General features: G+C 43.0%; 1 pseudogene; it reads right to left on the bottom strand.

Moving 5' to 3' along the window:
• Positions 1-9560: 9560 nt before the first annotated feature.
• Positions 9561-11170, bottom strand: LOC127340942 (zinc finger protein STAMENLESS 1-like; annotated as a pseudogene).
• Positions 11171-14622: the final 3452 nt, after the last annotated feature.

Genomic DNA, 14622 nt, shown 5'->3' with positions numbered 1-14622 from the left:
AGGTGGCCACAACAAGGAGAAGGCTTAGCTGGCGGCAGGGAGGCGCCAGCGGCTCCGTATGGGCGACGACTGCCCTTGGAGGCAGCGGCCCCTTGCCCCTTCTTCTTCCTTGAATTTGGTACTAGTGTGGAGGAGCTCCTACCACTCCTTGGCGACTGCCAAGAGGGAGTATTTTCGTCACAATGGACAGGAGCCTCCAAAAATAGGGTTTCCCCTCAATATATAGAGGTGGAGATGCAATCTAGGCCATGTGATGGATGCCCTTTTATTCTAAGGGCTCTTGGACACCCCTAGAACCTTCCTAGGACTCCCCTTTGTCCTTTCTGAGCCGCCAAGTTGTAGCTTTGCAAAATCCCTCTAGTATGGAAAGAGTTTGAGTCAATCACGTCACCAACTTTTGTATTCTCGAAACTACTTCTGGACTCCGCAGTAATTGGGCTGCACAACGGGCTTCTGGAGTCCGTTTGGGATGAATTTTATGTCTAGAACGGTTGGCAGAAAATGTCCAACAAGTTTGTGTTTTGACTTATTGGAGGCCGTCTTTGCAGGTTTTCCTAGAAATCTTTAAAAATTGTTCTGTAGGGATAGATTTCAGGAAGCTCTGAATTTCACCATAATGAGCGTTTTCTTTCATATTTGTGTATTTCATACACAATAAAGTGTAAAAAAAAACTTGTGCACTTTTGCAACTATTAGTAGGTTAGTACCAAAAAATATAATGAAATTGAAAAATAATAATTATTTTAACACAATAAACTACAAAGTTCATGTATCCATTTTACATGCATCAACCAAACACGACTAAGACATCACCAGAAATCCATCTTTTCCAAAAGTGACGCCTCCAGGAGGGAATAGTGCACAAGAACCGTCACCGCCCTGATCATAGATCATAGGTTTTAGCCCAGGAGAAGTCCGCGTATACAAAACAATGCCTTCAACAAGTCCATTGCGAGGCACAACCAATTAAGGCCAGACCTTGGGTTTTTACCCTACAAGTTTAGACAATGAATTTTTTGAGTGACGTCGATCCCACTTGTCGATGCCGCTCCTCCAAGTCACAATCACCAAGCTGAATCCTCATCTCCACCAGGACTTAAACAACCATTACCAGTACTCAAAACTCAACTTCCACGCCATTCTCTGCGTGTCACTTTACGATGGAACTAAAGACATGTTCCACGATGTTAACAAACCGCAGAGCTTCGCATCGCTCCCTCTGAAACCAAATGGTCAGAAGAAACCTGGTTTCACATGATCAGATACCATCCGATCAGGCAAACTCCGGCATGTCATCCATTGGAGTCCGTTGGAGGAGCCTTCCGAAACTCGACACTCCAGCCAGATCAATGAGGACAAGCAATAAATAGTTCATCATCCTAGCGTGAGAGGGATATTAGGCATCCCACCTTTTTTGCAACACCGGCAGGCCTCCTCCCCGCTAGTCCACTCCCTGAAGGACCGTGGGTCGTAGAGTAGAAGACAGCTTCGTAGAACCGCAGACCCTGAATAGCCCTGACGCCCACAATCGGAGACATCGACCATCGGCAGCTCACCGTCGCCACCACGACGCCAATCCACTGGAGGAGTCCTGCCACTCCAACCCCTACCGAACCTAAGACATGAGACGCTGACCAGCAAAGGAACCGGCGACCCGCACCGCATGTGGTCATCACGAGACGACCCTGAGCACACAGCCAACAAGGCCTCCTCCACGTCGTCGCAGCAATGCCACGCCCTCGAGCACCGCCATCCCGGTCACCGCCGCCACGCCCCTTGCCGGGCACCATGCCCTCGCCAGAGAAGGTGTCTCGCGCCGCCCGCCGAGTGAAGAGGAAAGGAGGGCCTCGCCACCAATGGCACCGGCCAGACTATGCTTGGAGACACCCATCAGCGGTGGAGAGGGAGGTGAGGCGGGCTTGTGGTGTGGCGGTGGCGGTGAGGGCTCTCGGTCGCTCGCGAGAGCGATACGAAAATACTAGGCAGTGAAACGGTTTTTTTTTTTCAATTTATAGTGGCTTCTTAATGTCTTCAATCCAGAAACCATTATCGAGAGCTTGCGCCACGGTTCTCGGTTCTCCTAGCTTTAATAATATATGATCAATAGCTAGGAAAACATCGGGCACTATTTCTTAAACAACAATTGCTTTTGACATTAATTGCAAAACCTAAGGTCTTTCTGATTCGCAACATTAGGAAAACAGAGGAAGTGGAAAAAAGAAAGATTATAGTTGTATGTTCTATTCAACTCCGCATGCTTGGAAAACTTCACGAGTTTGTCTCAAAAAGTGTTCAAATCCACATGAAAATATAAACGGATTGTACAAAGATGTTTGTGTGGATTTAAATTTTCCTCCAAAGTATATACGATTCCTTTGGAAAATAGTATTTCTAAGGAGTTTAATCCTTGGAATTCATATCCTACAAGAATCCTAAAATCCTTAGAATCATATCTTCCAAGAGTTTTATGAAATTCCTTTGAGTCAAAGGCTCGAACATCATGAAGCAGACACTCCATCAGGTGAACTCCCGTGCTTGTTCGACTTTTCACGAGCTACAAACGGTCGGATGATTTTGTTTACGAATAAATTTGCAGCATCAATCATATTAACGAAAATCATTATCTACTTGAACGCACAACAAAACCAACAATTTTTTTTCGATAAAGAGCATGTATTAATATCGCGTAGATATCAATTACACCCAACCTCTGCAACAACATCATGCCCTAATGGCATAAAGGATGCACACATCCAAAAAAGATACGGAGTAGAAGAATTACAAAAAAAAAACTCCGCTACAGAGATCGAAAACTCTAAACAACAACTCTGATACCACCAAGACAACATCAGAAGATCAACTTCTCCATAAGCGACGCCTCCAAGAAGGAAACAATGCACAAACGTTGTCATCGCCCGATCACAGATCTTAGGTTTTCACCCTGAAGAAAGTCCTCTCTCTCAAAACAATGCCTTCAACAAGAACATTGCAAGGCACAACCAGTTAAGACCAGACCTTGGATTTTCACCCTGAAAGATAAAACTCTAAACTTCTCCTGTGTAGTCTTCTCCACATACAAGTCGAAGTTCGAAGTCACGAAGCTCCAAGCCAATTCCACCTCACCACCAAGATCCGACCACCGTTGCTCTTGCACCGACCTCGGATTTCATGACCTTCTCCGCTAGCACCATGGAAAGAAAACTCCATGATATTGACAGCCAGCAGAGCTTCGAAGCGCTCCCTCTGAAACCAAACGGTCAGATAAAAAACATGGGTGCGCACGACCGAAAGCACCAAATCTAGGAATCTTCAGGCATTGATCGCACAATGAATTTCGCTGGCAGGACCTTCCGGAACATGACAATCCAGCCAACCCGGCAAGAAGATGCATCCGACCGATCTTCACTTGGCGCGAGAGGAATCATAGGACAGCCACCATTATTCATGCCAAGCCGAGAAAAATGACGAGACACACAAAGACGATGCCTCCGACAAGGTAACGACGTCAAGCGACGCCGCCATCATCCACCAAGACCGAGGTCGAGGTGCGGTTCTCACCGGCTGCCCTGTCACTCCAAGCTCATCCCTGTCAGGATCCTCACCGCCGGAGATCAGTGTTGGATCCCAAGATCCACCACACTCAATCCCATATTGGCCGTCCTCCTCCGGAGGAGAAAGGCGCCATAGCCCCGACGCCCAGAAGATGCAGCAGCCGCCGACCATCGTCGCGCCACGCATCTCAGCAGACACAGAGGTGTGGAGGGCGCCGCCTTTCACCCCTGGCTGCTCCCAGCGGGCGCCCCGCCGCCGCCACGCCGAGCAGCCTTTGGCCGGCGATGCCTTTGGCGGCGGCGGAGGGAGGAGAGGGCGCTGGAGGGGCTCGTCGTCGGATTCCATGGGCGGCGCGGCGCTGCCGCCTCCAGGGTCGCGTGGGTGGGTTAACATATATAATTCAGATAGTCTCTAACCCGCGTTTGACCTGATTAGAAAAACTGCTTGGCCTGATATATCATGTACAAGATTGGATTAGGAGTAGAATATTTCTAGGTGAGAGTACAATTTTGAAAAGTAATAAACAATATAGTGCCGTTACTGAAATGCCACGTCTCAGAAAATAAGGTAGCTCTGCTGGTCGAGTAGATTATGTAGCATTGGCAATTTCTTGTCTCCTGGTTCTTCATGCATGTATAGGTCGTTGTCACCATAGACTGATTGACAGCACGCAAAGGCCCTCTATGTACCAGAAGGTATCTTCCCACAGAACCAATGAGTCACTGCATCGATCTGTCAGACTATGTCACGGGACCCATGGTCAGAGCCATGTCTCTCTAACCGAAACCATGGGTTTCCTTTTGATGGAACACAAGTGTCTGGCCCCCCTACTAGATTTATTTGTTTTCTTACATGAATTTTATGAGGTGCACCTAGGATAGAAAAGGAGACAAGGTAAGACTTGCCATGCAGGTACTACTTGTAGCATCTTTCATTTTGTCCCATTTCTTTCCACATGCCAACAGTTGGCACACATGCACTGCCTTTTCAAGTTCTCCTTATGAATATTTTCCGGGTCTTTGTCCAGTTTATCATCAACTTCTCCAATACAAATATATATAATTAACTAAAATTTAATGGATAATATTACAAAGAAACGAATGCATCTTAGGCCCACCTTTGATCATCATTGTTAATAAAAAAATAAACATCGCCACTTATGCGTAAATTGGTGAATCAAATTTATTATTCTTTGGATAAATAAGAGTTTGCGACTGTCACACTGGGTAAATTGATGACCGGTTCTGTTTTTCATGCTATATCTAAGTATAAGGGTGGAATAACAAATTTGATTCATCAATTTATGCATAAGTGGTGTATTTAATGCAACCTTTCAAAGGTAAAATTTATCACTTATATGCTATCTTGTGGACATTGTAGAGTGTACTTATTTCCAGGTTATCTTGAGTATTTTTATGAGTTCTTTAGTCACTACAGTTCAAGAAAACCGGCTGCAAAATATATAGACATTCAAAAATATATTTTTGGTATGTTTTGGGTCATAAAGTATTGTCACTATTGTCAGTAAAAGTATATCCTCTTGTTCCAAAAGAAAGTTTAAATTAGTAAGTTGGAAAAGGCTGCGTTAAATTATACAACAAATCTCTTTATGTGGTAATTTACATACAAACTTATCAGATAGTCTATTTATATTTTGTTTGAGTTTCTTTAAGATATATGTGATTTTTGTTTGTTAGTTCATTTAACTCCCATGTTAGTTCCAGAATTAAGCAATCCCAATATCTTAATTTATTGCGTACCAAATAGTTTTAAAATTAAATATTGGCATTTGATTCTATCTAGTATTTCTAGAGTCTTAAATAATTTGAATATTATTTCTACCTATATTAATTATTTAATTTAATGATTAAATGTCAAAGATAAAAATTTCTGACATATATATGTCTGTAGTTGACAAGTAATATAAAATGTTTTTCATAATATATCTAAGATGCAATGCCTTAGAAAAAGTTTAATAGTAGATTCAATTCTTATAACATGCTTACATCACCATATGTTCTTGCTCTTAATGCATGGACATAGAACACTTCGTTAAACTCAAGTAAAACAAGTCCTTGTTATTGAGTTGTGTGCATCTTAATTGATGGAGAAACATGGGCAATGCATTTGCATGGTTCAACATTCTCCTTTACATGTGGTTATCTCAAGTCTAATAGTGGATTGGAGTGGGATGTAATATTTATTTTAAATTACGGATGTTGGGTCTCAAGACCTCTTAATTTTAATACTTCCTCCGTTAGCTGAATTGTCTATCTGGCCTTATAATCCCTGACGGAGTGCTAGCGGTGGTAGGGCCACATTAATTTTCATGCAGAAGCTATTTCAGTGATTTTTTTTAATCTGATTGAAATGTGGGAATCCACTTTTATAAATACCTCAATAGTTGTAACAGATGCCTCGACCGGTCATACACTCATCTTTCTCCATGACAAGTTTGAAGGCCCTCTCTTGTTCTCTCGAGAGTGTTAAGGCTCTCGCTCTTTGGGCGCATGTTTTCTAAATTGTGCGAATATGAAAAACGTAGGATATTTTATCTTCCTGAATCCTACATAACAATGGAAAACAGGATTCTGTTGACATATATAAGTGCTAATACATCACTTCAGAACCTCATTACAAATAGCAATTTCATGAATCATCGTTTGAAATCATCATTTGAAACATGAAAATATTATCTTCTTTCATGTATGAGCTTCTCCAGCTCCATGTTTATCTCCAAGGATCGATTGGGCTACGGCGTGCACATCTGCCCCTAATAGCCTAGCTATATGGCTATTGCTCAAGAGCTACAGCTGCTGGATAGCTAGGCTAGCTAGCCCACAAAACCCTGTATGCATTGCATGCATGTACACCCAGGCGGCAAGGCCTACCAAATGACTGGTGGTGCGTGTGAGCTTCTCGATGCATACATATACACATGCATGTACATATCATATCGTTCAAGTTGTCAAAGTAACCAAGCATGCCTGCCTGCACAGCCTCCTGATCCTAATGCTCGAGCTAGCTCCCAGTCCTACTACCACACCCACACTAGCTTTAATCAGTGAGGCTGCTGATGCATGCTGCACGCTCTCTGAATTGAAAGCAGCTGCCTGCGCCAAGTAAACCTCTCTCTCTATATCTAGATCTTTCTGCACATACTCCTCTTTATATTTTGAAAGGAAAAGGATCTGGAAACCTTTGCAGTTTGCAATGTTTAGGTGTTTATGCCAAAGTAGCCACGCATCCATGCACAGCCACTTGCATACACATGGAGTAAACTATAGCTTGTCGTGCAGCTTGTGTGTAGCCCTGCAAACCCTAGGCTCGTAGCTTCTGATCCGCTGTCTTCTTTTTTTTGTGATCTTTAGCCGCCGCGCGCCCCCATTTGGCACAAAGATTAACAAGGGAAACAATCCAACCACATGGAAACAAACCTTCAGATCGCACTTGCAGATCGAGAGGAAAAGGAGATTAGTACTTCCTTGAGGTAAGCTGTAAGAATGTGAACGAAACTGGCCGGAAAGTGTGAAAAAGTACCAACAAAAGATTGTTCTTTTTTCCCGAAAATCAACTTCTGATTTATGTGCAATAATATTTTAAGCACTATCGAGTTCTGATTTATCAACTTCTGATTTATGGGCATGTTTGGACAATGGCACTATGCCCTTTCTCTGCCCATAGGAGTAGATGCACCATTTGTCCTACGAACATATTTCAAAATGTCTAAATATTTTGGAAAAAAATACCTGGGTGTCTGTAGATTTTATGTACATACATAAAGTTTTGCTAAAAAATATTTTTTGTGGGTAGTGCAAAAATGACAATTTTCTCCAAAATAGCCTAATACAACCTTTTTTTTGTCTTTTATTGCATACGACACAAAAATAACATTTCTTCTGTAAAACTTTGTGTGCGAACATGCAATGTCCAGATGCAATAAAATATATGTTTCAGAACAGGTGGACCTATGAGCCAAAACACTTCCACTTCCAGGTCAAAAAAAACACTTCCACTTTTCTCTCTTTCAGAAAGGCTGCAGGTTTGTGCAGAATTAGCATTAACTTGTACTCTGAGAATTGCTAGTATATCTTCTTGTGAAAATACTAATAGATATCTAAGTTGCACACGAAACAATTATTTATAAGTTGACTAATTAAGGTGCACAGAAATTTCAAAAATTGCAATCACTCATTTCATTATTAGTAATATTTGTTATCAACTACTACAATACAATATAATTTCAGTTTTCGATCATAAGATTGCACCATGATTTGTGCTAGCATGAGTTGCAAGTGTGAATTTTCAAACTACACATGATGTTGTAACTGAAAAAAATGCCCAAACCATTGGATTGTTTTATCCTTCGTGCTAGTCATGAGTTGTCACGTGAGTTGCAACTGAGATTCAATGACATCACCCGACTAAAAAATAGACATACCCACTGATTTCATGCATGTTGCTCTCTTCACGGCTTTACCAGGAAATAATACCACGTCATGGATTATAGTCGGGCGTAAGAGGCTATGTAATGTCTAATCCTCAGAACCATTGTCGATTATTCCTTTCATTCTATATAATCCATAGCAATGAAAAGGAAAGTCTATATGTTATCGAGCTTACCAATAAATCAATAAAATTATACATTGGTTAGCTTGCGGAGCTAAGTGCTGGCCGAAAATAGCTTGGAATGTATTTTTGTAACAAATTGAAATCGATAAGTTGTTTTGGTTCAACCACTTGGAGACAGTAACTTAGGCTATTCACAACCTAATTGGAAGATAGTCTAGGAATAGGATTTGCGGTCAATGATATATAGCATGCATGTATGTAATTCCTAGTATTGAGGTTGTTTTACCCCCTTGAATGTGCTCATTTCATTGTTTTGTATGTATGGCTATCATGGGAAATAAAATGTCTATGTGCATCAAATTTGCTGTGCATTAACTAATGCAGAGGTGAAGGTTCTGCCTCCTTTTTTATCTTCAAAACACAACATCAATCAAGTATTTTCATTATAACATTGCTCAATAAACTAATAAAATTATGACTTTACCAAAGCATGCTGATATAAATAAACATATTTGGTCCTCAAGGGTCTAATAAGAATATTCTAAGAGCATTTTAAACTTTGACTATATACCTATGTTTAAAACTCCTTTAAGTACAATGGCAAATTATAATTGTAAACAAATTGTCTTCTGATGTCTAATGAATGAAGATTGTAAACTGGAAAACTAGGTGTGCTTTATATATTATATGATTGGGTGAATACTAGCGTGTGCATCATACAAAAATATGCAGCCCCTGAGGAAAATATATACTACATTGTTGACCTTTTATCCCTGATGATTTTGGAAATGATAACGCTGGTGAACCTGCATACAAGAAATTAATGTGTTCAATAACAGGCCGGCAGGAAAGCTTGCTGTTCCATCAAAATACAGTGGTCAATATGCATGGCACTGTCCATAATCTTTTTCGAGAACGCGGCGCTGTCCATAATCCAAAGTGTACTTCGGTGCAGCATACAATATAGTTTTCTGAACCAGCTCATAATTTCGCCATCTTTGCTTTGGTTGACTTTGAGGGCACATGTCAAATCACGTTTAATATGACATTGACATGCCAGGTTTTCTGAATTCAAGTTGAATGGCTTTTGCTTCTAGCTTTGCCGCACTCCAGGTAGGGATTATATAGCGAGCAGCTAGTGAGTGCATAGAACTGATCTGGTCTAATTTATATTATCAAAACTGGTGACGTGGTTTGAGTTGTTGTCTCGTTGATAACGGTTTTTTTCTATTTTTTCAGATTAAGATGTTAACAGAACTACAAAACGAGCCACAACGATATAGTACTCATTTTAATTATCAAATTTATTTCAGTATTCTCATGCATTAAAATAATATATATCATTTTTAATTACTCCTATCAAATATTTTATTCCCCAATTCTAAAGCATTTTGGAGTAGAAGAAAAAGCAAAGGCTACAAAGCAATGTAATCAAATAAACACAGAGAAATCCAAACCCAATATGAAATCAGAAACAGACAACAATTGTTCCCCACTGTTCGCCAAACTAATATCCAAAAACTTAATAGCCTATCTTAACTTAATTTCTTGGCCCTTTACACTAATCAACCTAATCAACTGCATAAAAAGCTCGTTCGCGTGTGAGCTCAAGAGGAGGCATTAACATTTCTGTTGTGGGTGGCCGCTGCACCCGAAGCTGCAGTTGCAGCTACCGTGGTCTGGGTGCCCGTTGGCTGCCACGGTAGTCGGCGGCGGCGTGCTGAACGGAGCGCCGAAGCAGGAGAAGCCACTTGGGCGCCGTGGCTGCTGCTCCTGTTGCATCAGCGCGTCGCCGGGAGAGACGGCGTGGCCAATGACGTAGTCGCCGACGGATGCAGCGGTTTGCTGGCGGGGAGGGGCAGGGTACGTCGCCGGGTAGCTCATAGGGTGCATCGCGGACGGCGGCGTGGAGTAGAGGTAATGGTACGGCGGTGACGACACCCGCGGGTGCACCGGCCGGAACGGCTGGCACAGCTGATCTCCCATGACCCCGCCGCCGCCTCCGCCGTTGACGCCTCCCCTGAAGCCTCCTCCTCCAAGCACGGCCGACGGAGGAGTGCCCCCCATGTTCACATCCCTGAAACTGCAGCCACCGAGACGTCAGAATTTGCTTGGCTCCAATGGAAAACCCTAATCGACGATGGAGACGGCCATGGTAGGTATCTTACCTCATCTGTGCGCCGACGGCGGAGAGGGTTTCGTTGCCGAAGACAAGCTGCCGGGCGCGGTTGAGTGTCTCGGTCTCCCTCTCTGAACGAAGCAAAATTAACAAGTTAGATTACCAGTTTGCATGGAAGAGAAAGTATCTAGCGAGCTAGGGTTGCGATGGACTGGTGAAGCGTGGTCGATGATGCTTGCCTTGACGATGGCGGTTCATGTGGCCGCCGAGGGCCTGAGACTTGCCGAACTTGAGGGAACAGAACCTGCACTCGTACACCTTACCGGCCTCGTCCTTCCCTCCCAAGCTCTTCTTCTTTGTCCCTGATGATCAAGTGATCAACACATTCGAGCCACGAGCATCAAATCAGTAGGGATCTCGTAAATACGTTCTTTCTGAAACAATACCTGCTAATCTATGAGCAAAATATGGAGGAATTTCATACTAGTTGGGTCGGCAGCGCTGGATGCAGCGGTGGTCGTCGAGCTCTCCACATGAGCTTGCTTGCTGGCGTACTCCTCCGGCAGGTTGTTCAGATCGAGGGGGCTCCCTTCTTGCCTCCTGGTATGAGTTCAGAACATCGATTAGTTCTCGGTCGGAGATTCACACAATGACAAGCACTACTACAGAATCTCTCAAAAGAGCATATATGCAAGATGTGGATGCAATAGACAAGCTGTACTGCACCAAGCTACCAAGTACAACTAACAACAAGAACGAAACTATGTAGTACCACAAAAAAACAAGCTGTTCATGGAGATCCATCCATGTTAGTTTAACATCAGGAGCTGATGATAAGGAAAATGCAGATAAAGAGATGAACAGGAGAATAGTGTTTCGGAGCAGATGTACAAAACATGGAGATGAACAATAACAACAAGACAATGAAAAGTGGCGAGGGGTAGTTGTGTTTGTAGAGGCTTCTTCTTACATGGTGGAGCAGAGAGAGCAGTGGCGAGAAGGCAAGGAACAACAACTGAACACTCTATGATGCAATGGAGATTTTGGAAGGGGAGGAGAAAGTAAAAGGAAGGGGATATATATCGACGGTGGGGGTGTGAAGTAGTGTGTTCAGCACTTCAATGTCCAGCGTGTGTTTTTTAGAGAGAGGGAGAGGGAGAGGGAGAGAGGCAGTATATTATTTATTTTGTAATATCATGACACAGAAGCAAAAAGACACTGCAGTTTGGGAACATCAAATGCATTGGGGAAAGGCTGTCTTAAAGTGTTGGTTTGGGGTTGTGTAGACATAGAGTGAGAGAAGCAGTAGTAGAGCTTTAGGTGGAGAGAGAGAAGCCTGAAAGTTCTCTATCAGTTCACCTCTGAGCACAGCCGTCCTTTTCTCTCTCTCCTGTCACACATTCACACGCACCTACAATCCTACATCTACATGTACATACACCGCTCTTTCTCTCTCGTTTAAGACTGCTCATAGTGGGAGTAACATAGCTAGTAACATCACATATCTCAAGGCATTTTGGTGACATGGCATGCGAATAAATGAAGAAAGAGAGTGAGGTGGTAACTAGCTATGTTACCATAACATCACACACCCCAAGGCAAAATGAGTCTACAACATAATAAATGACACAATGCATGACACCACATATAAGTTACTACCCACTATGAAGGTAGTAACCTAGACTAGTAACATGGCATATGTTACTAGTCTAAGTTACTCCCCACTATGAGCAGCCTAAGGGCATATCCAACAGAGCGATGCATATCGGAGCCCAAAAAATGATCGCGCGTGTCCGTTTGCGTTGCCCCACGTACATATTTTGACCGCGCGTTCGTTTGCGTCTAGGTGTGCTCCCAACGGGACGACCCATTTTTTATTTTTCAATAATATTTAAAAAGCATAATATACAACAAACTATAGTCGATACAAGCCCTAGGCTACTTGCTGCCCGACGGCCCGGCCCCGTTGTTGCGTCCCTCCCTCGTATGCTTCTCCGTCGCCCGCTGTGCCACCGCTAGAGCTCGATGTGTCGTCGCGTCCTCTAGCAGGCGTTCGCGGCATTCTCGGCCTTCTTGAGCGTCTCGAAGGAGTCGATTAACGCCCTCTGCTCCGCTACCCTCTCCTCCGGGGTAGGCGCATCAGGATCATCAAATGACGATGAGATGTCGGAGGAGTCATCCTCTGTGGCGGCCGCCTCCGAGACGCATATTTGAATCAGGTTTGCGTCGCCGCGAACAACCCGAACAGTATGCGTCAGGCGCTGGGCCTAGTCCCAGACGCATTTTCGATCCGCGCGGATGCAAACGGTCGCTCAGCGTCCGTTTGGGTCGCCTTGTTGAAGATAGCTCAAAGACCAGGCTGCGGGTGCGGAAAGGAGCAACTGTGATTATATTCTGTGACGATTGTAATCCAAAGCGGAGCTGTAGTGTAATTGTGTTGCTCTGATCTCTCTTGGTCCCTCCTCCATCTCCCAGTGACAGAGCTGGAGAGAGAGAGTACACATTGCATGTGTGTATTTCTGATCTCTGTGCTTGAGAGTGTGTAGGTCACTATCCACACTACTAGGCAGTAAGGGAAGCCCCACAACACCACTACTCTTAACACTGCACTGTGTTTCTATTTGCAACCAGCAACATATACGCTGAGACGACTCTCCCAGCTGCATGAATCATTAATGGAGTAACCACTCCTCTCTCTCTCTCCTTAGATCTTGTGTAAAGGAAGCACACAAAACATCACACATGCACACACACACATCTGTACCCATGTCTAGGTTATGGCTAGGCTTATGTCCTTTGCTTGCATCCATCTCTCATCCTGTGGCTGGCTTTGTAGGACATGCATGGAGCTTGAGAAGAGAGAGAGAGACGAGTAATAAAGACAAGGGCACCTCTTACAAAGCCCTGGCGTGGCTGGGTATTTAGTTGAGAAGGGCATGCACAAGCACAAGAGGTGGCCAGCTAGGGGTCCTACAGGTGCATGCATGCACCCTTACTTAGCCTTTGAGGGCTAGTTAGGATAGCAGCAGGATGGCGCACTGCATGCTCTTGTCAAGTACTACTCCGAGTTTAGGGTAGATCGATCAGGAGGAGGAAGAACAAGAGAGAGACAACCTAGCTTTGTTTTGTATTCGTGCTGTTGGGATCAAGAAATATAGCTAGCTTGAGCAGATGGGCAGTAAAAAGTGCCTTTGGAGGCCTAGCTGCTGTGTCCATGTACGCTAAATATGAGACATCATTGAGCTTTAGTTGTACAAGTGACAATATAAGACCTCATGAATGCTGACAATGACATACGTACAGTACATAAAAGTACACGGGGTTTTCATTCGTTTTTCTTTCCTTGTTTAGGTGTTCATCTATTCTATTATATACTAAAAGAAAAATATGGATGTTTAAATGAGACACCACGTTAATCCACATGTACTTAAATTATTTGATCCATTGATCTTAATTGTAATGGTTAAGATTTAAAGCCAGCAATGTTACGTAAACTAGAGTCATGTACAACAACTATCAGCCAACTATAAGGATGATCGCTCATCGTCACGTGAGAAAATGAGCCGTCTCAACAACTAGCCCTATCCCGGTAGGAAAATCAGGTAGAGGATATGTTCTCCCATAATCAAGCAGTCGAACCATTAAATAATAGTTAGGATCTGCTAGAATAGAAAAAAAATGTTTGGTAATGATTTGTTTCCATACGGCACAACCGCTCAAGGTGCAGCTTGTATGTACGTTCCTCCGTTCAACATAATATAAGGAAGAAACAAGAAACAACTGATACGTTTCCTTACGATGTGTTCCATCTAACATAAGGAAAAAAATCAAAGAACATCGATCATACTATAGGTGCGCGCACGTCTGTTCACGAAAAAGAAAACATGGCAATGTTTTTTTCTTGAGACGAAAACAAGGCGCTAGACCATGATTACACGATAGATGTGATAATAAATAAGCCGATAACGTAATAATCCGTATAGTACATATGTAATGTATATGCAAGTTACTTTTGTTGGCTGGTATTTCCGAAATTTCGCAGGAAATCGGTTTTACCGGCATAATCGATATTTTTCTACCGGACTAAATCTGCTGATATTAATATTATTTGGTCAAATTTAACTATGTTTTAGATAGTTTGAAAGAATTTATGAATTTATTTTAAGTATCTCGGGCGGAATACCTGCCCATAGTTCCATATTGTGAAGAATGAAAAATAACGGTACCTAGCGATTTTTTACCCTTCCAAGAAAAAAAGAAACTTGATTGTCCATTGACTCTTTTTTAGCCGGAGAAAAGCTACTGCGAGTTGAAAATATGGTATTCATAATACATGATATGATACATGTCTATCTACATATATACATCTACCGAATTGG

The sequence above is a fragment of the Lolium perenne genome, chromosome 3 (assembly GCF_019359855.2).
Source record: "Lolium perenne isolate Kyuss_39 chromosome 3, Kyuss_2.0, whole genome shotgun sequence".
Classification (NCBI taxonomy): Eukaryota; Viridiplantae; Streptophyta; class Magnoliopsida; order Poales; family Poaceae; genus Lolium; species Lolium perenne.
This window is presented reverse-complemented; position numbering and strand designations above follow the sequence as displayed.